The following is a 23280-nucleotide window of genomic DNA, read 5'->3' on the forward strand; positions in this document are numbered from 1 at the left end:
CTATCTTTTAGGAGATAACAGGGGTCTATCTATCAAGCAGATGACCTCACTAGTGCTGATCTGATAATTTCTGATTGACCGGTTTAAGATTGCATTTCTAGGAGAGCCAAAACAGTAAGTTAAGTCTTGGTTTGGTGATGAGGGGCTTGGCATAAATGACTCTATTATGGGCCTGTTGTCTTCTTTTTAACACTCACCAGGACTTTTTCTTGTTTCCCTGTGTCCTTCTTTTTCCCTGGTCCCTGTCTACCTGTTTCTCTGACCCTCCAGTTCTCCTTGGCCAGGCTGGACAGTGCCCCTGGAGCCAGGGCTGGGAGTGAACCTGCTGTTTCTGGGCCAAAACCCCACTCAAGTTCCCACCCTTTGCTTCTGCCCAAAGCGGGCCCAGGATGCATGCATGAGCCAGGCACAGGCTCACCCAGGAATCCCACCTGCCTAAGCCACAGCAAACCTTGCAAATTGTGTGCCCTGGGGATGTATTACCTATTCAAGAACATTAACTAAATCTTTAAAAAAAATTAAAAAAAAAATTTTTTTAATGTGTATTTATTTTTGAGAGAAAGGGAGAGACAGAGCGTGAGCAGGGGAGGGGCAGAGAGAGAGGGAGACACAGAATCTGAAGCAGGCTCCAGGCTCTGAGCTTTCAGCACAGAGCCCGATGCAGGGCTCGAACTCACGAACCACCACCCAGGCATCCCTAAATCTTTAAAAAATTTAAATCACCAGGCAACAAGTAATGAAGCTAAAACATATGCATACAAATACTTAGCATTTGGGAAATTTTTAAATGAAAAATAAAACAGTGTTAAAAAAAACTAAACTGAAGGGTCGCTGGGTGGCTCAGTAGGTTAAACGTCTGACTCCGGCTCAGGTCATGATCTCCCGGGTTTGTGGGTTCAAGCCCTATATCAGGCTCTGTGCTGACAGCTCAGAGCCTGGGGCCTGCTTTGGATTCTGTGTCTCCCCCCTCTCTCTGTCCCTCTCACCGTCTCTGTCTCAAAAAGAAATAAACATTAAAAAATTAAAAAAAAATTTTTTTAATAAAATAAAAATTAAACTCTAGATAAAACACTGTTGGGGCACTTGGGTGGCTCAGTCAGTTGAGTATCCTACTCTTGATCTTGGCTCAGGTCATGATCTCATGGTTCATGAGCCACCCAGGCTGCCCTGTCTTTCCACTGTAATGTGGGCACATCATCCCTGTAATAAGGCACATATGTTTGTTTTCCAAAGCACCATTCTTATTCCATTATTTCACTTCATGATGACCCTTTGAGGGAAAGGAAGGCCCAGCTTAGAGATGGGAAAACTGAGGCTCTGAGAGAGATCACCCAGGATCACAGCATAACAGGGACAGATTTTATCTCAAGAGAAAATAGGAAGGAAAAGAAATGCCATGTTCACAATTTAATGTTCTTACCAAGTCCTACAGTGTCAGTACAACCCCTTTTTAATTACCATGTGAAAAGAAAAGCTCCCCCCCAGGCCTGTCCTCCCTGGCTTAGGTTTATTCATCTCCCCTCTCCTACCAGCCTCCCTCCTTTTGTGTCTTTGTGTCACATCTAGTTAGGCAATAATTTATCCTTTCAAGAAACATCTCTTGAGCCCAGGGGGTGCAGGGTAAATGAGGGGATACAGATGTGAATGATGGGCCAAAATGGAGTCAGCTGCTCTCACCTGCCTGTTGTCTGTCCACCGTGCCCCCCCACCCCCGTCTCATTCCCTCTCTCCCCTTCTCCTACCCATCAGCAATGTGAGTCCCCATTTTGCTGGGTTCCATTACCCTGTGGCCGATACTGAAGAAAATAAAGATTAATGTGATACTAGCAAATGGGAACCAACAGAGGAGACCCAAAGCAGCACATTTACAGAGGAAAGCCTGCATCCTGTGCCTGATTTCTGCTCTTGAAAAGCAGGCTGCAGACCTGTGGGCTCAGCCCCACCCAGAGAGACTGACACATCTAGGCCAGCAGGATGCTCCACCCCAGCCTCACAGACAAACCCCAAGAAATAGTAGCTGGCAAGCTAGGGCAGAGAAGAGGGCAGGTCTGCAAACTTGGTGGTGCTGTGTAGCATGCAGCACTTGGGATGAGTGTGTTTGTGCATATGTGTGTGTGCGTGCACATGCATTTGTAGATGAATGGGCACATGCACGTTTGTGTGTATTTATACACAGGTGTGTGCACTATGTGTGTGTGTACAAGTGTGCACGTGTATAAGCATGCCCCAGCATGTCCAACCTGGCCATCTTGGCATGACCATACGGTCCTGCTGTGGCCCTGTGGGGTCTTTCATCTCCATAGGGAGCAGCGTCTCTGACAGGCCTAGTGGGACCAGCTGTGGAACCAAAGGCAGGGGCAGTTACAATCACAGGCTGTTTGTTTCTGTCACACTCTTATCTCCACTTTCCTGAGCCTAGGGTTTAGCATCATAAAAAGTCAGAGCCTGGAGGGAAACCTGGAGATTACCTAACTCAGGCCATCCCCAGACAGATGGGGAAATCAAGCCCTGGAGAGGGTACCCGCAACGGGAGGAGGTCACACAGCTGGGACAAGAACCCACATCTCCCCACCCACTTTCACCCTCTTGCCACAACTGTACTACCTGAACTTTTGTCTGCCCCACAGTGTGCAAATGAGAGGCCAATGGTTCCCAGCCTAGGGCTGAGGACACAGCAAGCAGAAGGTGGTCTCGGAGTTGGGAGGTGTTTCAACATGTCTGAAAGAGGTCTTCAACTACCTCTATTTTGACCTCAGTCTGAACTTTCTAATTGATTAAATTATTTCCAGCTTATCTCTTAACTCAGGCAAAAGACTGTGGGCAAAGCATCCCTTGATGGAAACTAAAACTATCCCCTCAAGCAATAGGGACTGTTCTGTGCCAGCGAGACCTCACCCTTGACTGACCCCAAGACAATAATGGACCTGTACTACCCACCTGCGTGTACCAACCTTAGTCCCACATTTGCCTTACGTAAACCTGCAAGCATTTTCAACACTTTGGAGATGCTAGTCCACTGTCTTCCTGGTGTTGGCCTCACTGAAATAAATTCCTTTCTTGTTCCACTTCCACTCTTCTCTCTGCCTCTGTATTTTATCAGCAGTGAGTGGCTGAGCCTGGTCTGTTTGAATCCCCAGAGCCAAGTGCTCTTGCACCCTTGGGCCCCAGTTACATGTCCATGGCTGTGCCCCTCCCCATGGTCCTCCCCAACTTAGGCTGGTATTAGACTCGCTCTGGGAGAGCACTCTATTCTCATGCTAATCAGAACTCTGGCTGGTGGTCAAATATGCTTTTGATTAATTACAAATGGAAATGAATAAATTTTTACTTGATAAATGCAGTGGGCAAAACTCTTTCAATATGTGGGGGTCATGAGAAAAAATATTAAATTATGTCTTTGCTCAAAGTCTTGAAAATGTTTGTAGAATGAGTGGATGAAGGATGACAGTGTAACAGGAGCCTTAGGAGAATGAACTTAAGTGCTTTTTGGTCTCTTCATCAAGAGGAAGTGTCAGAGAGGGGGAATGATGGTGGCAGAGTAGGAGGACCCTAGGCTTGCTTGTCCCATGAACACAGCTAGGTAACTATCAAATCATCCTCAATACCCCAGAAATCAACCTGAAGATTGACAAAACAAACTCCACAACTAAAGGGAGAGTAGAGACCACATCGGAGAAGGTAGGAAGAGTGGAGATGTGGTTTAGGGGAGAAAGAGATCACAGGTGCTGTAGAGGGGAAGGACATGTGGTCGTGGAGAAGGGCTAGAGAAAAGAACACTCAGAGGAACACACAAGGAGAGCATTTCCCCATAGCCATTGGCTTAGAAAGCGAGAGGGGTTGAATTTTGTGAATTATTGCAACCAGTGAGGCTTAAATCCTGAAATCTGAAGTGTCAGTGGGTTGGGCTGGGCTGCAGTGCAGAGTTATCCAGGCTGCTCCTGGAAAGAAGGCAGACAAACAACCCATGGGCAGACAGTGAGGAAATAGCAATCTGAAGAGCACCTGGGGTACAAAGGAAGATTCTTTACCCTTCTTGGAGTGTGCCCCTGAGAGACACTGTTCAAAGAGAGAGATGGAGAACAAAGGAGCTGGCTAGTGCCATTCCCCCTCCCCCAGAATAAACACAGAGCCACCTGCATGAAAAAGTGCAGCATGGACACTGGCTACCTAACTTGCTTACACCAAGTCCCACCTCCCTGTGCTCTGGTAGGACCATCCTTCTCAGTGCCAGCACAGTGGGCCCCTTCCCTAGATCAGCACAAACACCTATCTATACCATATCTCCCAACCAAAGAGTTCTGCAGGGCCTTAGTTCTGGTAGAGGTGGTGACAGGTCTCATTTTACAAGCAGACCAGAGCACACCTTGTTAAAGCCCACCACATTTAGGCCAGGGACCAAACACTGCCCATTGCAGGCAAGGAGAGCCTCTGCAGATGACTGGCCTGAGGATTAGAGCAGCCAAAACACTATAGCAGATTGAATGCAGCACCAGAGGTACTCCCTGAAGTGCCAGGCTCTGGACACTACATGATCTCTTCTTCATAAAGCCATTACTTTCAGGAGCAGTAGACATAACTGGCTTTTCTAACAAACAGAAGAAGGCAGAGACTTAGACAAAATGCCAAGGCAGAGGAAATTATTCCGAATGAAAGAATAAGATAAGGCCACGACCAGAGATCTAAGTGCAACAGATATAAGTAACAAGCCTGATGGAGAATTTAAAACAACAATCCTAAGGATATTCACTGGGCTTGAGAAAAGAATGGAAGACTTCAGTGAGACCCTTACCACAGAGACAAAAGAGTTCAAAAAGAATCAGAGATGAAGAGTATAATAAAAAAAGATTGGAAACAGGCTTGATGCAATGAACAGCAGGCTGGAAGAAGCAGAGGCATGAATTAGTGACAAGAGAAAATAATGGAAAATAATGAAGCTGAACAAAGGAGAGAAAGAAGAATTATGGGACATGAGAATAGACTCAGGGAACTCAGTGACTCCATCAAATGTCATAACATTCATATTATAGGAGTCCCAGAAGAACAGGAAACAGAAAATTTATCTGAAGAAATAATAGCTGAAACCTTCCCTAATGTGGGGAAGGAAACAGATACTCAGATCCAGGAGGCACAGAGAACTCCCCTCAAAATCAACAAAAACAGACCCACATGATCTACATATTATATTTATAATATTATATTATAAATTAAACTGGCATATTATAATTAAACTGGCAAAATATAGTAATAATGAAAAAATCTTAAAAGCAACAAGGAAAATGAAGACAATTACTTATAAGGGAAAATCCCTAAGGCTATCAGCAGTTTTTTCAGCAGAAATTCTCCAAGCCAGAAGAAACTGGCATGATATATTTAAAGTGCTAAGTGGGAAAAAATCTGCAGCTAAGACTACTCTATCCAACAAAGTTAAAATTCAAAATAAAAGAAGAAATAAAGAATTTCACAGAGAAGCAAAAAATTAAAGGAGTTCATGAGCATGAAGCCAGCCCTGCAAGAAATACTAAAGGGGACTCTGTGAATGGAAAAAGAAGACCAAAAGTGACAGTATGAAGATAGGAAACACAAAAGCAATAAAAATGAATGCTTCTATAAAAAAAAATCAGTCAAGGACCTCATAAAAAAAAAAAAAAAAAAGATGGAGCATCTGAGTGCCTTAGTCGGTTAAGCATCCGACTCTTGATTTCAGCCCAGGTCATGATCCCAGAGTCATGGGATTGAACCCTGCATTGGGTTCCATGCTGAGTGTGCAGCCTGTTTAGGATTCTCTCTCTCTCTCTCTCTCTCTCTCTCTCTCTCTCTCTCTCGCCCTCTCCCTCTTGACCCTGCTCTTTCACGCTTTCAAAAAAAAAAAAAAAAAGAGGATATAAAATATGACAACATATATGAAAAACATGGAGAGAACCAGAGTAAAGAATGGGTTCAAGCTTAAACAGACATTAACTTAATACAGACCACTATATGCAGAAGATGTTATATACAAACCTAATGGTAAACAATAAAAAATTACAAATAGGGGCACCTGGGGTGCCTGGGTGGCTCAGTCAGTTGGGCATCCGACTTCGGGGCTCAGGTCATGATCTCGCAGTCCGTAAGTTCGAGCCCCGCATCGGGCTCTGGGCTGACAGCTCATGGCCTGGAGCCTGTTTCGGATTCTGTGTCTCCCTCTCTCTCTGACCCTCCCCTGCTCATGCTCTGTCTCTCTCTGTCTCAAAAATAAATAAATGTTAAAAAAAAAAATTTACAAATAGGGGCGCCTGGGTGGCTCAGTCAGTTAAGCGTCTGACTTCAGCTCAGGTCATGATCTCACAGTTTGTGAGTTCAAGCCCCGCGTTGGACTGCATGCTGACAGCTCGGAGCCTGGAGCCTGCTTCAGATTCTGGGTCTCCCTCTCTCTCTGCCCCTCCCCCTCTCATACTCTGTCCCAAAAATAAACATTTAAAAAATTACAAATAAATATGCAAAGAATAAAGAGAAAGAAATCTAAATATATCACTAAAGGAAATAAACAAACCATGAGAGAAAGATAAGAAAGAATCAGAGAAAAATCTCCAGAAATAACCATGAAACAAGTAATAAAATGGCAATAAAACATATCTATCAATAATTACTTTGAATGGGAGCACTTGGGTAGCTCAGTCAGCTAAGCATCTGACTCTTGACTTTGGCTCAGGTCATGATCTCATAGTTCATGGGTTCAAGCCCCACAGTGGGCTCCACTCTGTCAGCCCAGCTGAGCCTACTTTGGATTCTCTCTCTCTCCCTCTCTCTGCCCATCCTCCACTTACACACATGCACACTCTCTCTCTCAAAATAAACAAAATTTAGTAACAAATAATTATTTTTAATGTAGATGGACTAAATGCTCCATTCAAAAGACATAGAGATTAAGACAATGGATTAAAAAAAAACAAAAACAAAAAACAAGACCCATCTATACGCTGACTACAAGAGATTCATTTTAGACCTAAAGACACCTGCAGGTTGAAAGTGAGGGGTGGAGAAGCATCTACCATACGAATGGATGTCAAAAGAAAGCCAGAGTAGCAATGCTTATATCGGACAAAATAGACTTTATTTTGTTTAATGTTTACTTATTTTGAGAGAGAGAGAGAACATGAGAGGGGAAAGAGGCAGAGAGAGAGGAAAGAGAGAATCCCAATCTGGGAAAGAGAGCCCCAGAAACGGGGCTCAATCTCATGAACTGTGAAATGATGATCCCAGCCAATATCAAGAGTCACATGCTTAACTGACTGAGCCACCCAGGTGCCCCTTATATCAGACAAAATAGACTTTACTTTCTATAATTTATTTATTTTTTATAACTTACATCCAAGTTAGTTAGCACATGGTACAACGTTTTCAGTAGATTCCTTAAGCCTCTTACCCATTTAGCCCATCCCTCCTCCCACAACCGCTCTAGTAACCCTCTTTTTGTTCTCTATATTTAAGAGTCTCTTATGTTTAAACTAAATAGACTTTAAAACAAAGACTGTAACAAAAGACAAAGAAGGGTACTATATAATAATAAAGGGGACAATCTGACAAGAAGATATAATAACTGTACATATTTATGGACCCAACATCAGAGAACCCGAATACATAAAATAATAGCAAACATAAAGGAACTAATCGATAATAATACAATAATAGTAGAGGCTTTAACACACCACTTACATCAATAAACAGATCATCTAAACAGAAAATCAATAAGGAAACAAGGGCTCTGAATGACATACTGGACCAGATGGATTTAACAGATATACTCAGAACATTCCATCCTAAAACAGAATACATATTCTTTTCAAGCACACATGGAACATTCTCCAGAATAGATCACATATTAGGCCACAAAACAGGTCTCAAAAAATTCAAGAAAACCAAAGCCATACCATGCACCTTTTCTGACCACAATACTATGAAACTAGAAGTTAATCACAAGAAAAAAATCTGGAAAGACCACAAATACATAGAGGTTAAGTAATATGCTACTAAACAATGAATGAGTCAATCAGGAAATAAAAGAAGAAATAAAAAAGACACATGGAAACAAATGAAAATACAATGGTCCAAAACCTTTGGGATGCAACAAAAGTGGTTCTAAGAGGGAAGTACATATAATACAGGCCTACCTCAAGAAGCAAGAAAAATCTCAAATAAACAACCTAACCTTATGCCTAAAGGAACTGGGCGGGGGGGGGGAGCCTAAAGCCAGCAGAAGGAAGGAAATAATAAAGATTAGAGCAGAAGGGGTGTGTAGGTGGCTCAGTTGGTTAAGCATCTGACTCTTGATTTCGGCTCAAGTCATGATCTCACAGTTCATGAGTCTGAGCCTTGCAAAGGGCTCCATGCTAACAGTGCGGTGCCTGCTTGGGATACTCTCTCTCTCCCTCTCTCGCCCTCTCAAAAAGTAAATATTTTTTTTTTTAATCTAAGAAAAAAATATTAGAGCAGAAATAAATGATATAGAAACTAGAAAAAACATTAGAACAGGGGAGGCTTGGCTGGCTCAGGTGGTAGAGCATGTGACTCTTGATCTTGGGGTCACAAGTTTGAACCCCATGTTGGGCACAGAAGTTACATTAAAAAAAATAATCAATAGGGGTGCCTGGGTGGCTCAGTCAGTTGAGCATCCAACTTTGGCTCTGCTCATGATCTCACGGTTTGTGAGTTCAAGCCCTGCATCAGGCTCACTGTTGTCAGCTCAGAGCCCGCTTCAGATCCTCTATCTCCCTCTCTCTCTGCACCTTCCCCACACACTCTCTCTCTCTCAAAAATAAACATTTAAATAATAAATAAAAGAACAGATCAATGAAACCAGAAGCTGATTCTTTGAAAAAATTAATAAAATTGATAAACTTCATTCCAGATTTATCAAAAAGAGAAAGGACCCACATAGATAAAATCACAAATGAGAGAGGAGAAACAGCAACCAACATCACAGAAATACAAACAATTAAAAGAGATTATGAAAACTATATGTCAACAAATTGGACAACTTAGATGAAATTGATAAATTCTTAAAAACATATAAATTACCAAAACTAAAACAGAAAAAAAAAATTTGAACAGACCAATAATGAGCAAAGAAATTGAATCAGTAATGAAAAACCCCCAGCAAAAGTCCAGAACCATGGAACACCTGGTTGGCTTAATTGGTAGAGTATGCAATTCTTGATCTTGGGTTGTAAGTTTGAGCTGCATGTTGGGTGTAGAGATTACTTAAAATATTTTTAAATAAATAAATAAATAATAAAATAAAGAACAAATTTGAGTCACCTAGCTGGCTCAGTTGGAAGAACGTGTGACACTTGGTCTCGGGGTCAAGAGATTAAATAAATAAACTTAAAAAAAAAAAAAAAAAGTCCAGGGGCCCCTGGGTGGCTCAGTCAATTGAGCATCCGACTTCAGCTCAGATTGTGATCTTGCAGTTTGTGAGTTTGAGCCCCCCATCAGGCTTGCTGCTGTCAGTGTGGAGCCTGCTTCAGATCCTCTGTCCTCCTCTCTCTTTGTCCCTCTCCCACTCATGCTGGCTCTCAAAAAAAAAAAAAAAAAAAAAAAATCCAGGACTAGTTGGCTTCACAGGTGAATTCTACCAAATATTTAACAAGTTAATACCTATTCTTCTCAAACTACTCCAAAAAATAGAAAAAGAAGGAAAATTTCCTAATTCATTTTATGAGGCCAGCATCACCCTGATACCAAAACCTGATAGAGACACCACAAAAAAAGAGAACCACAGGCCCAATCTCTGATGAACATAGATGCAAAAATCCTCAGCAAAATACTAGCAAACTGAACCCAACAATACATTAAAAAACTCATTCACCAAGGAGCGCATGGATGGCTTAATTGATTGGATGTCCGACTCTTGATTTTGGCTCAGGTCATGATCCCAGGGTCATGGGATGGAGCCTTGCATTAGGCTTGGTGCTGAGCGTGGAGCCTGCTTAAGATTCTTTCTCTCCCTCTGTCCTTCCCCTGCTCACAAGTGCACATGTGTTCTCTCTCTCAAAATAAATAAATAAACAAAACCTTAAAAAAATCACTCATCACAATCAAGGGGATATACTCTTGGGTTGCAAGGATAATTCAATATTCACAAATCAATCAACATAATACATCACATCAATAACAGAAAGGATAAGAACAATATCATTTCAATAGATGCAGAAAAAGCATTTAACAAAGTACAACATCCATTCATGGTAAAAACCCTCAACAAATTAGGTTTAGAGGGAACATCCCCCAATATAATAAAGCCATTTATAAAAAATTCACAGGTAATATCATCCTAAATGGGGAAAAACAGAGAGCTTTTCCTCTATAGTCAGGAAAAAGTGGTGTCCACTCTCACCACTTTTATTCCACATAGTACTGAAAGTCCTAGGCACAGCTCCCACAACAAAATGAAATAAAGTGCAAGATATTTGCAGATAACATGATACTCTACGTAGAAAACTTGAAGGTCTCCACCAAAAAACTGCTAGAACTGATAAACAAATGCAGTAAAGTTGTAGAATACAAAATCAATGTAGACTTTCTATACACCAATTTCTATATACCAATAATGAAGCAGAAAGAGAAATTAAGTAATCAATCCCATTTTATAACTGCACCAAAAATAAGATAGTTAGTCCTCCTTCCCAACATGGTATAGTCAGTTAACATCACCCAGCTGAACCTGCTACAGCTATAAATGCTCAAGAACAAGCTGGACCAAGGGGCACCTGGGTGGCTCAGTCAGTTAAGCATCCAACTCTTGATTTCAGCTCAGGTCATGATCTCATGGTTCGTGAGTTTGAGCTGTGAATTGGGCTCTGTTCTGACAGTGCAGAGCCTGCTTGGGATTCTCCCTCCCCTCTCTCTGCCCCTCTTCTGCTCACACACTCTCTCTCTCAAACGAAGGAAGGAAGGAAGGAAGGAAGGAAGGAAGGAAGGAAGGAAGGAAGGAAGGAAGGAAGGAAGGAAGAGAAAGAAAGAAGGAAGGAAGGAAGGAAGGAAGGAAGGAAGGAAGGAAGGAAGGAAGGAAAGAACTGGACCAAGAACTGGAGTTCTTGCCCACACCCATTGCCCAGCTCAAGGTGGGGCAGACCAAGTATGTGGAAGCTGCGGACTGTTTGAACATGCTGTAACAAGAACAATGAGGGGGAAGAATTACTCCTCCCACTGCTGAGTTCTATGTATGTCCTTGGGAGGTGACATGATGTGGAACATGTACTCATTGATGTGGGAAGAGGCTACTATGTAGAAAAGACAGCTGAGGATTTCAGGGACTCTTTCAAGAGGAAGATAGACTTCCTCACCAGCCAACTGGAGGAAATCTAGCCAGCTCTGTAGGGAAAGCATGCTGTCATGCTTCATGCCAGAAGATTCAGCAGCTCACTGCCAAAGCCTAAGAAGTTATTTCAGAAATGGGGCAGAGGGACCCTACTTCAGGAGCCTGAGACTTTGTGGGCATGGCTTCCTGGGGTCAGGGAAGAGAAGTGTCTTGTGTTTAATGCTAATAAATGTGCCAGCTGGAAAAAGGAAAAGGGGAAAAAAAAGTAATAATAATAATAAGATACATCAGAAAAAAACCTAACCAAAGAGGTGAAAGATCTGTACTCTGAAAACTATAAAACACTGATGAAAGAAATTGAAGACACAAAGAAATGGAGAGAGATATTCCATGCTTATGAATTGGAAGAATATTATTAAAATTTTTAAAACATTTTTTATTTATTTTTGAGAGACAGAGACAGCACCATGAGCAGGAGAGGGGTAGAGACAGAGGGAGACACAGAATCCTAAGCAGGCTCCAGGCTCTGAGCTGTCAGCACAGAGCCCAACGCCAGGCTCAAACCCAAGAGCCATGAGATCATGACCTGAGCCAAAGTGAGACGCTCAACAGACTGAGCCACCCAGGCACCCTGGAAGAGCGACTATTATTAAATGTCTGTATCACCCACAGCAATCTACACATTTAATGCAATTCCTATCAAAATACCAACAGCATTTTTCACAAAACTGAATAATTCTAAAATTTGTATGGAAACACAAAAGACCCCAAATAGCCAAAGAAAACTTGAAAAAGAAAAGCAAAGCTGAAAGCATCACAATTCCGGACTTCAAGTTATATCACAAAGCTGTAGTCATCAAAATAGTATGGTATTGGCATGCACACACACACGCACGCACACACACACACACACCAGACACATAGATCAATAGAACAGAATAGAAAACCCAGAAATGAACCCACAATATTATGGTCAATTAATCTTTGACAAAACAGAAAAGAACATCCAATAGGAAAAAGACAACCTCTTCAACACATGGTACCGAGAAAACTGGACAGCAACATGTAAAAGAATGAAACTGGGCCACTTTCTTACACCATATACAAAAACAAATTCCAAATGCATGAAAGATCTAAATATGATACCTGAAACCATAAAAGTCCTGGAAGAAAGCACAGGCAGTAATTTCTCTGACCTCAACCATAACAGCTTTTTTCTAGATAGGTCTCCTGAGGCAAGGAAAACGAAACCAAAAATAAACTCTTGGGGCTACATCAAAATAAAAAGCTGCACGGTGAGGGAAACAATCAACAAAACTAAAAGGCAACCTATGAAATGGGAGAAGATATTTGCCAGTGACTTATCTGATAAAGGGTTAGTATCCAAAATATATATAAAGAATTTATAAAATTCAACACCCAAAAAACAAATAATCCAATTAAAAAATGGGCAGAAGACATGAACAGACATTTCTTTAAGACATCCAGATGGCCAACAGACACATGCAAAGATGCTTAACATCACTCATTATCATGGAAATGCAAATCAAAAGTACAATGAGATATCACCTCACACCTGTCAGAAGGGCTAAAATCAAGAACACAAAAAACAGGGGCGCCTGGGTGGCGCAGTCGGTTAAGCGTCCGACTTCAGCCAGGTCACGATCTCGCGGTCCGTGAGTTCGAAGCCCCGCGTCGGGCTCTGGGCCGATGGCTCGGAGCCTGGAGCCTGTTTCCGATTCTGTGTCTCCCTCTCTCTCTGCCCCTCCCCTGTTCATGCTCTGTCTCTCTCTGTCCCAAAAATAAATAAAAAATGTTGAAAAAAAAATTAAAAAAAAAAAAAAAAAAAAAAAGAACACAAAAAACAACAGGTGGTGACAAGGATGTGGAGAAAGGGGAACCCTTGTGCACTGTTGGCAGGAACGCAAACTGGTGCAGCCACTCTGAAAAACAGTATGGAGGTTCCTCAAAATGTTAAAAATAGAAATACCCTATGATCCAGCAATTGCACTACTAGTATTTACCCAAAGAATACAAAAATACTAATTCAAAGGGATTCATGCACTCTGAGGTTTATAGCAGTATTACGTACAATAGCCAAATTATGGAAATAGACCAAGTGTCCATTGGACTGATGAATAAAGAAGATGTGATATATATACACAATGGAATATTATTCACCCATAAAAAAGAATGAAATCTTGCCATTTGCAATGACATGGATGGAACTAGAGTATTATGCTAAGCAAAATAAGTCAAAGACAAATACTATATGATTTCACTCAAATGTGGAATTTCAGGAACAAAACAAATAAGCAATAAACAAGAAAGAGGCAAACCAAGAAACAGACTCTTAACTATAGAGAATAAAGGGATGGATACCAGAGGGGAGGTGGGGGGGATGGGTTAAATAGGTGATGGGGATTAAGGAGTGCACTTGTCCTGATGAGCACAGAGTGAAGTATGGAAGTGCTGAATCACTATATTGTACACCTGAAACTAATATGACTCTGTATGTTAACCAAGTGGAATTTAAATAAAAACTTTTTTTAAATGCCCAAATAAATATCTCATAATAAATGGCTGAATAAATATATTAGAGAGAGAACGGATCAGAAAGTCCCCTGTTACCTCAGGAGGTAAAATACCCTTGAGGAAATGAAGAGGCTGCTCTATTGACAGGGAAGGGGCTCCCCTAGGCAAAAACCCAAATGTTCCAGAAAGGCGAACATTCAAATTTGTAATTCAAATTGCTATGTGTTCTGGAGACCCTTCTGGGGCTGGACGGTACAGGGGTCGTGTAGGGGGCCTTCTGAAAGAAGAGGCCATCAGTGCTTGCTGGTGTGAGATCCCAGGGAGTGCTGAGGGGAGTGCTTCTAGGCCTTGAGGTGACCCTCCTCCCAACATTGTTGAGCCTCTGTGTTACTGTCTAGTTTTGGAAGATTAGAGCAATGCTTTATTTTGCATATCACTTTTAAACATTTCCTTTTCGTATCCATCCTCTTGCCTGCTTCTCATGACATCCTGTGAGGCAGGCAGGGAGAAATCGCTGTTTTCTCACAGAGACGACTGGCTCCTCTCGAAGCCACTTAATGGGAGATTATCTTCCTCCTATTGCTTCCTTCCACATTTCCTGGGACATACTATTTTCCTGGTGTTGGCCAGGGATACAAGGAAGGATAAGACTAGGGTGTTAGAAGCTTCTAGGAAAAGCAAAACAAGGATAACATCCAGTGGAACATGAGAAACTAGGTATAGTGACAAAGTTATCACTGTGATAGTCTAGGCCATTTTCTTTTCCAAATTGAATTTTTTTTTTTTTAAGTTTATTTGTTTTGAGAGAGAGTGCATGTGGGCACGCATGCATGCCCATGAGGGGCGGGGAGGTCAGAGGAGAGAGAGAATCCCAAGCAGGCTCCACACTGTCAGGGCAGAGTCTGACACAGGGCTTGATCCCACAAACTGTGAGATCATGACCTGAGCTGAAATCAAGAGCTGGACACTCAACCAACTGAGCCACCCAAGCTCCCCCTAAATGAATTTTTAAGTCAGCTTGTTGAACAACATAAAAATTCCTCTTGAAACAATAGAAAAACTACCAAAAAAGTACACAAGAGTATACTGAAGATATAACCAGAAATTAGTGGGCAGTGGGGGTGGTGCACACTAGAGAGGATCATCAAACTCCAAATTTGGTTCTTTGGAAAAAAGCTAATAAAATTGACAACTTCTGACAGATGTACAAGGTCAAAAAAAGAGAAGGCAGAAATAAATAATATTGGGGATGAAAAAAGGACATTGCAGACAGAGCAGAGTCAAATGACAGAGAATAGTATCAACAACTGCATGCCAATAAATTTTAAAACTGTAGAAAATGTACATATTACATACATAAAACCTTGATATAACTTAGATATATGTATATAACTTGCATATCCATATCTATAAAACTTAAAAAAACTGACTCAAGAAGAAATAGAAAACCTGAATGTCATATAACAAAAAAGACAAGAATTACTGGCAAAACATCAAGCCTCAATGGCTTTGCTGGCAAACATCAAGGAACATCTAGATCATTCCAAGGTGATATAGACTCTTCCAGAGGTTAAGGTGGAGGGGGGTGAGGGGGGAAAGAATACTTTCCAGCTCATCTTATAAATTTCTATATCCTTGATAATAAAACAAGGGCAGAATAATTAAGTAATATTTTTACTGGCCAATCCCATTAGAGAATTTAAATATAAAAGTCTAATCACAATATCAGCAAACTGAGTCCAACAATGTTTAAAAATACAGTGTCATTAGTTGGGTTTTGTGGATTGGGTGTTTGTGTCCCCCACCCCCAAATGAATTTGTTGAAACCCAATCCCAGTGTGATGGTATGGGAGGTAAGGCCTCTGGGAGGTAATTAGGTCATGGGGGTGGAGCCTTCATAAATGGGATCAGTGCCCTTATAAGAGGACAGAGAACTAGCTAGCTCTTTTTTCACTGTGTGAAGAAGATACAAAAAGCCAACTGTCTGCAACCTGGAGGAAGGGGAAGGGCAGCAGCTATCATTTGGCACCCTGATCTCAGACTTCCAGTCCCTTAGAACTGTGAGAAATAAATTTCTGTTGTTTGAGCCACCCAGTTTATGGTATTTTGTCATAGCAGCCCAAGCTAAGACAGATTTATTCTAGAAATGCAAGATTGGCTTAACATTTGGAAATAACTCAATGCCATTAACCACATTAAAAATCTCAAAGAAAAATCAGAGGCACCTGAGTGGCTCAGTTGGTTGAGCACCTGACTCTTGATTTTGGCTCAGTTCAGGATCCCAGAGTTGTGGGATCCAGCCCCAAGCCGGGCTCTGCACTGAGGGTGGAGCCTGCTTAGGATTCTCTCTCTCTCCCCCTTTGTCCCTCTCCCCCAAGCTCACTTGCTTGCTTGCGCTCTCTCTCTCTCTCTCTCTCTCTCACAAAAAAAAGTTTCACTATCATTTCTGGAGCACCTGGGTGTCTCAGTTGATTGAGCATCCAACTTTGGCTCAGGTCATGATTTCACGGTTGTGAGTTCAAGCCCCATATTGGGCTTGCTGCTATCAGCCTGTCAGTGCAGAGCCAACATCAGATCCTCTGTCCCCCTCTCTCTACCCCTCCCCTGCTTTTGCTCTAAAAAAAAAAAAAAAAAAAAGCATAAATATATATATATACACACATATATATATGTGTATATGTGTGTGTATATATGTATTTTTTAAAGTTCCACTATAATTTCTACTTAACATTATACAATAAACATCGTATATGCTGGCTGCTCAATAAGAAAATATATATCTAGGGGTTCCTGGGTGGCTCAGTCGGTTAGTGCGTCTGACTTCAGCTCAGGTCATGAACTCATGGCGCGTGGGTTCGAGCCCCACATCAGTCTCTGTGCTGACAGCTCAGAGCCTGGAGCCTGCTTCAGATTCTGTATCTCCCTCCCTCTCTGCCCTTCCCCAGCTCACACACACGCGCTCTCTCTCTCAAAAATAAACATTTAAAACATTTTTTAAAAAGAAAATATATATCTAAATAGTAGAAAGGAAGAAATGAACTCAGATAATATATCTTGTAAATAGAAAACTCAAAATAATCTACACACAACTTATTAGAGTTAATGCAAGAGTCAAGCAAGATTGCCAGATATAAAATCCTATACAAGAGTCAACTACATTTTTTTTAGACTCCACCCACATATGGGGCTTTCACTCAGGACCCAGAAATCAAGAATTGCATGCTCTACCTACCAACTGAGCCAGCCAGGTGCCCCAAGAGTCAACTACATTCATGTACAAGAGCAATGTACAATTAAGAAATGCAACTTTAAAAATTAACAAAGGGTAGAGGAAAAAAGGAAAAAATAAAGGGTGCAAAATCTTTAGTAGACATTTTTAACATTTTTTATTGAAAGATAATAGAAAAAAACTTAAACATATGGAGAGAGAAATCATGACCATGTAGAAGATGAAGATTCGATTCTCCCTAATTAATTTACAGATTTAATTCAGATCCAACAGGAATTTTCAAAGAAATCAACAAGGCAATTTTAAACATTGAAAAAAATATTATTAAGAGAGAGGGGGTGTGAGAAGTGGAGAGGGGCAAAGGGGAGAGGGAGAGAGGGGGAGAGAGAGACAGAATCCGAAGCTGTCTCCACACTCAGTGAGAGCCTGACAAAAGACTTGATCCCACAACCCTAGTATCATGACCTGAGCCAAAATCAAGAGTTGGACACTCAACTGACTCACTCAGGCCCCTTAAACATTTTTGAAAGATCAAAGGATAGCCAAGTTACTCCTGTATGATATTAACTCAAGGAAAGACAAATTACACCCATGGAACAGAATAGAGAGCCTACAATGTTTATGGCATTGACTATAGTGATGGTTTCATGGATGTATACTTACCTCCAAACTCATCAAATTGTATACGTTAAATACACACAGCTTTTCCTACGCAATCATACCTCAATCAACTGGTTTAGGAAAAAGACAGAGCCCAGAAACATTCCCATGCATATAAGGAGAGCGGATGTATGTCAAAGTTGTCAAAGAAGATCTAGTGGGGAAAGGAGACATCAATCAATACATAGTGCAGGACAACTGTCAGTGGGGAGGGGGTGAGGGATAAAAATTGATCCATACTTCACACTATGCACAAAAATTCAGTTCCAGATTAATCAAGGACTTAAATATGAAAGACATAACTTGAAAAGATAGTTTCCTAAATAGCTTGAGGTAGTAAATTATTAAACAAAACACTTTTGAAAAGCACAAATCAGAATGAAGAAAAAAATCAATCTGACATTAAAATTAAGAACAGTTCACCAAGACACAAAAGAAGAGTGGAAAGGGAAGCTATTACCTGATAGAAGTTAACCAACAAAGAATTACTATTTAGACTCTACATTCTAAAGGTGGTGTTAAAACTTCCAAAATAAGACAAAGATTCACAATCTAAGGAGGAAAAATGGGCAAAAGGCATGTATAGACATTTCAATGAAGATAAACCACGATGACAAAAAAAAAATTTTTTCTTTGAAAAGATATTCAACTTTAGTAGTACCTAGAGAAATGTACATTAAAACCACTGTCAGGGGCACCTGACTCAGTAGGGTGAGCGACCGAATGACGATTTCAGCTCAGGTCATGATCCCAGGATCATGAGATCAAGCCCCATCTTAGGACTCTGAATGAGCACGTACCCTGTTTGGGATTTTCTCTCTCCCTCTGCCGCTCTCCCCTGCTCTCTCAGGCTCTCTCTCTCTCTCAAAACACAAAACAAAAGAACCCAAAAAGCCAAAAAACCACTGTCAGGTATTAGTTCCACTAGATGGGCAAAAATTAAAGTCAGCATACCAAAGACCAGTAAAGATGAGAAGCTATGCGAAATACACAAATGCCATTGACAGAAAACACTTACCTGCCCTGACCCAGTGGTTCCATTCCACACATTAAGAAAAGAAAGTCTTGCACATGGTCCCTGTGAGTAACATCATTTTAACAACCCAGATCTAAGGAAAGAAACCAAACCTCCGTGAAGAGAGAATGGATCCATAAATTAGTCCATACAGTGTAATACTATAAAGAGCTGTGTTGCCCAATACCATTAGTTCCACATGCTGGTTGAGCACTTCATTGCAAAGCAGCTAGTACTAATTGAAAATTGCAAAGGGCAACGAGCGCCTGCACGGCTCGATTAGTTAGGCGTCTGACTCAGTTCTGAGCTCAGGTCACGATGTTACCATTGGTGGGATAAAGCCCTGCACCTGGGCGGCCATTGAGCCTGCTTGAAATTCTGTTCCCTCCTCTACTCGCTCACACTTTTCTCGCTCTCAAAGTAAATTACGTATAAACTGAAGAAGCTACACAACATAAGGATGATGTAAAATTTCTAAAGTCCTATATTGGCTTCACGTTGAAATAAGAGCTTAAACTTAATAGGTCAAATCCTCACATGCCTTTCTTTCTTTTAATTACGTACCCAACTTCTTTCTCCCCCCCCCGGAAAAACTACCCACATAAAGGACAAGCGTTTAAAAAAAAAAAAAAAAAAAAAGCCTCAAACCCCAAAGGAGCTGTCTTTAGAAACTGAAAACAACATGAGACGTACACGAAATCGCAAGAATTAGGCGCAATGAAACACGCCAACGGAAATTCAGAGGAGTTGAACGAGACTCTTACCTACCCCGAAACTGATAGAAAACCACAAACAGGAAGATTCTATTCTTTTAGACGACATATAGCCTTGCTAGTGCAAGGCCTCAAAAAATTGTTTCAAGACTCAGAATTGTTCCTCTCCACGGAAATCTTTAGTAAAAGGCGAAAGATTTATGCGATCTGAAGAGAAACCAGAGTATACGGTCGCTCCTCGTAACCCGCAACTCGGGTAAAATGATCTCCTGGAACACTGATGGTCACTAACTAACGACAAGAGTCAATGCTCTAGTAAAATTTTCTATAATAATATGTATGCATGGGTCTATTTTTAAGATATGCAAGTGGAAGAATTTTTTAATTTTGTTGCTTTAAACTTATATCGGGTGCAGTGCACTGTGGGTATGCAAATCATTGGGTCACTGGTTCAGAAAATAGGTTAGTATTCACACGGTACCTCGGCGTCACCCTTAGAGGGCGAGCGGAGTACTGGCTGAGTGGGATCCAAACTCCGTCTTGATTAAGAGACTCGGGTTTCTGTTATTTGTACACCTGAATTTTATTTTTATTGAATGAAGACTTTGCCATTAAATGGGAAGAGAGAAAATTAGAGAATAAGTAATTGACCCAAAATTCAGGGCGGTGGTTCCTCCATGGGGAGTGAGGGGTAAGGTAAGGCTGGGAAGGGCATACAAGAGTTCTAAAAGTGACTTTTTTCTTAAGCTGTGTAAGCACCTGGTGTTTTGTTTGTCCTTGTTTTAATCGTGCACCTCCAGTGTATGTACTTTTTTTTTTTTTTTTGTGCGAGAGGGAGAGAGAGAGAGAGAGATAGAGAGAGAGTGCCCAAATGAACTAGAGGGAGAGAGAGAATCCCAAAGCTGGGCTCAAGCATATCCCATGTGGGGCTCAACTCAGGAACCAGGAGAATATGATTTGAGCCAAAGTCAGATGCTTAACGACTGAGCCACCCAGGCGCTCCCAGGTGCACACTCTTGAACAGTGTGCATTTTTGCCGTTTGAGAAAAATTCCTGGCAGTGTCCTGTTTAAAATTGGAGCCTAATGTGCTCAGTTTCAGGTTTCCTGCCCCACCTGATACTACTTTGGGAGATGAAATCTTGTATTCTCGTTTCGGATCCCATGTCTCCTTATTCTCCTTAAGAGAATAAGTCTCTTATTCTCCTTTTTCTTTTTTCTTTTTTTTAAAGTAATCTCTATAGGCAATGTGGGGCTTGCACTCATGACTGAGAGATCAAGAGGCAGAACTGGGCCGGTCAGTCACCCCACCCTTATACTATGCTTTTAAAATGGACTGTTCTATTGTTGGGATGAGCACTGGGTGTTGTATGGAACCCAGTTTGACAATAAATTATATTTAAAAAAAGAAAGGGAGCTTAAAATACACACACACAAAAATGTGCTGTTCTCAGTTGTTGGATACAACCTGCGTACAAGGGTCCTCTCTAGCATTTGCGGTAACTGAACAACCTTGAGAAAGGAAATTGCACCTTTTTATTTTTTCTACCTGCTTATATAAACATTTTCCGTCCCAACTTTGACCCCTTCTTTAAATTGGCACTTCCCCCCCACTTTGTCAGTTCTTTTGCTAACAAGTCAATCATATTGGACATATATTTGATTTAAATTTGTCTAATACATTTTAAAAACAGCTTTATTGAATATAATTCACTTGACGTACAATTCATCCATTTAAAGTGTATAATTGAATGGACTTTAGTATGCAATCATGACCACCATCTTATTTTTAGTATTTTTTTTTATTAAAATTTTTTTTTAATGTTTATTTAGTTTTGAGAGAGAGACACACACAGAGTGTGAGCAGGGGAGAGGCAGAGAGAGTGGGAGATACAGAATCTGAAGCAAGCTCCAGGTTTTGAGCTGTCAGCACAGAGCGCAAAGTGGGGCTCAAACTCCTGTACGGCGAGACCATGACCTGAGCCCAAGCTGGGAGCTTAACCGACTGAGCCAACCAGGCGCCCCTATACTATCTAATTTTAGAACATTTTTGTCACCTCAAAGAGAAACTCTACCCATTGGCAGTTATTTGCCCCCCTCCCCACCTCGTTCCCCAGCTTCTGGGAACCACTAATCTACTTTCTATCTCTAAAGTGCCTATTCTGGATATTTCATATAAATAGAAGCATACAAACTGTGGCCTCTTGTGACTGGCTTCTTTCATTTAGAGGGATGTTTGTGAGGTTCCTCTAAGCATACATTTGTTTTGATACTTTTTTGCAAGCTTGCAATATTTTACAATGTAATGGGAAGCTAGAGATCCATGGACAAGTAAAGTTCACCCTATGTAATAGCTACCCTCACAGGCCTTGGCTAGGGGCTAAGGCACTAATGGAACAGGAAAGGAGCAATTCTGAATATCAGAGCGCTTACCTGCTCCTAAGTTTGAGGGAACCTTCATCTTCTGGACCTTACCCTGCTTCATTCTGGAAGGGTTCTGGGCAGCTTTCACCAGTTAGCCACAAAGTTCATTTTGCCTTTAGCATTCCAGGCTCCATAGGGAGTCACGGAGTTTCCAGGGGGCTTCTGATTCCAAAGTGTGAACCCATCTCTGATTGCAAATGTGGAGTTTGAGGGACTGGAACAATGTCATTGTTTATGATGTGGCTGGCAGTTCCATTCCTGGCCGTAATTTATACTGTTATTTAATACAAGATATAACCTGAAAAAAAAATACAAAACATAAAAACCATTAGTTGAATTGCGGGGGTGAATGAAAAGAAATTGTTTATTTTCTTTTAATGTTTATTTTGAGAGAGACAGACAGACAGATCACGAGTAGGGGAGGGGGGGGGCATAGAGAGAGGGAGTCACAGAACCCAAAGCAGGCTCCAGGCTCTGAGCTGTCAGCACTGAGCCCAACATGGGGCTCGAACTCCCAAACCGTGAGATCATAACCTGAGCCGAAGTCAGACACTTAACCAGCTGAGCCACACAACACCCTTTTTTTTTTTTTTTAAGAGCGAGAGCTCAAGTGAGGGAGGGGCAGAGAGAATGGGAGGGACAGAATCCCAATCCTTAGGTCAGTGCACTCCACTGGGGCTCCATCTCATCCTGGTGAGATCATGACCTGAGCCAAAATCAATAGACGCTTAACAGGACTGAGCCACCCAGGTGCCCTAATTGTAATTTTTCAATTGAAATTTTGATTTGTTCTTGCCTTCTTTCTGACTCTAAAGGGAAAGTTTACAACACTAGGTTACACGTGATGTAACATTAGGTTGATATTCTTCATTAGATTGGGCAGATTCCCTTCAATTTCTACTATGTTAAGATTAATATTTATGTTTATATGAATATATGTATAATGAATGAGTATTCAAGTTTATAAAATACTTTTTCTGCATTCATGAGATTTTTATTAAACGGTTTTCTCTGATCTCTGCCAGTGGAGATCTGCGTTAAGAGACTGTTAATTCAGGGACACCTGAGTGGCTCAGTCAGTTAAGTGTTTTTGGCTCAGATCATGAGCTTGGGGCCTCCTTAGGATTCTCTCTCTCCCTCTCTCTCTGCCCCCCCACCCCCCACATGAACTCTCTCTCAAATAAACTTTAAAATTAAAAAGAGATTGTTAAATCATCCTTACCTGTTCGTTATTTTATTTTTTTTTTTAAGTTTATTTTGAGAGAAAACAGTATGAGCAGGGACACAGAAAGGAGAGAGAGAGAATCCCAGGCAGGCTCTGCACTGTCAACAGAACCTGACCTGGGGGTCAAAGTCACGAAATGCTGAGATAGTGATCTGAGCCAAAACCGAGAGACACTTAACCCACTG

General features: G+C 41.3%; 1 long non-coding RNA gene and 1 other non-coding gene across 2 annotated transcripts in view; both read right to left on the reverse strand.

Moving 5' to 3' along the window:
* LOC131516409 (uncharacterized) overlaps positions 1-18998 on the reverse strand; it is a 36803-nt gene extending 17805 nt beyond the window's left edge. The window contains exons 1-2 of the long non-coding RNA XR_009264055.1: positions 18739-18998; positions 17783-17874 (exon numbers count right to left, since the gene is read on the reverse strand). This is a non-coding gene — a long non-coding RNA (uncharacterized LOC131516409). The remainder of the gene's footprint in view (positions 1-17782; positions 17875-18738) is intronic.
* A 561-nt stretch (positions 18999-19559) lies between these two features.
* On the reverse strand, positions 19560-19675 carry LOC131518309 (U5 spliceosomal RNA). Its single transcript, XR_009265001.1, has one exon. It is a non-coding gene; the product is annotated as a U5 spliceosomal RNA (small nuclear RNA).
* Positions 19676-23280: the final 3605 nt, after the last annotated feature.

The sequence above is a fragment of the Neofelis nebulosa genome, chromosome 7 (genome assembly GCF_028018385.1).
Source record: "Neofelis nebulosa isolate mNeoNeb1 chromosome 7, mNeoNeb1.pri, whole genome shotgun sequence".
In the NCBI taxonomy this organism is placed as follows: domain Eukaryota; kingdom Metazoa; phylum Chordata; class Mammalia; order Carnivora; family Felidae; genus Neofelis; species Neofelis nebulosa.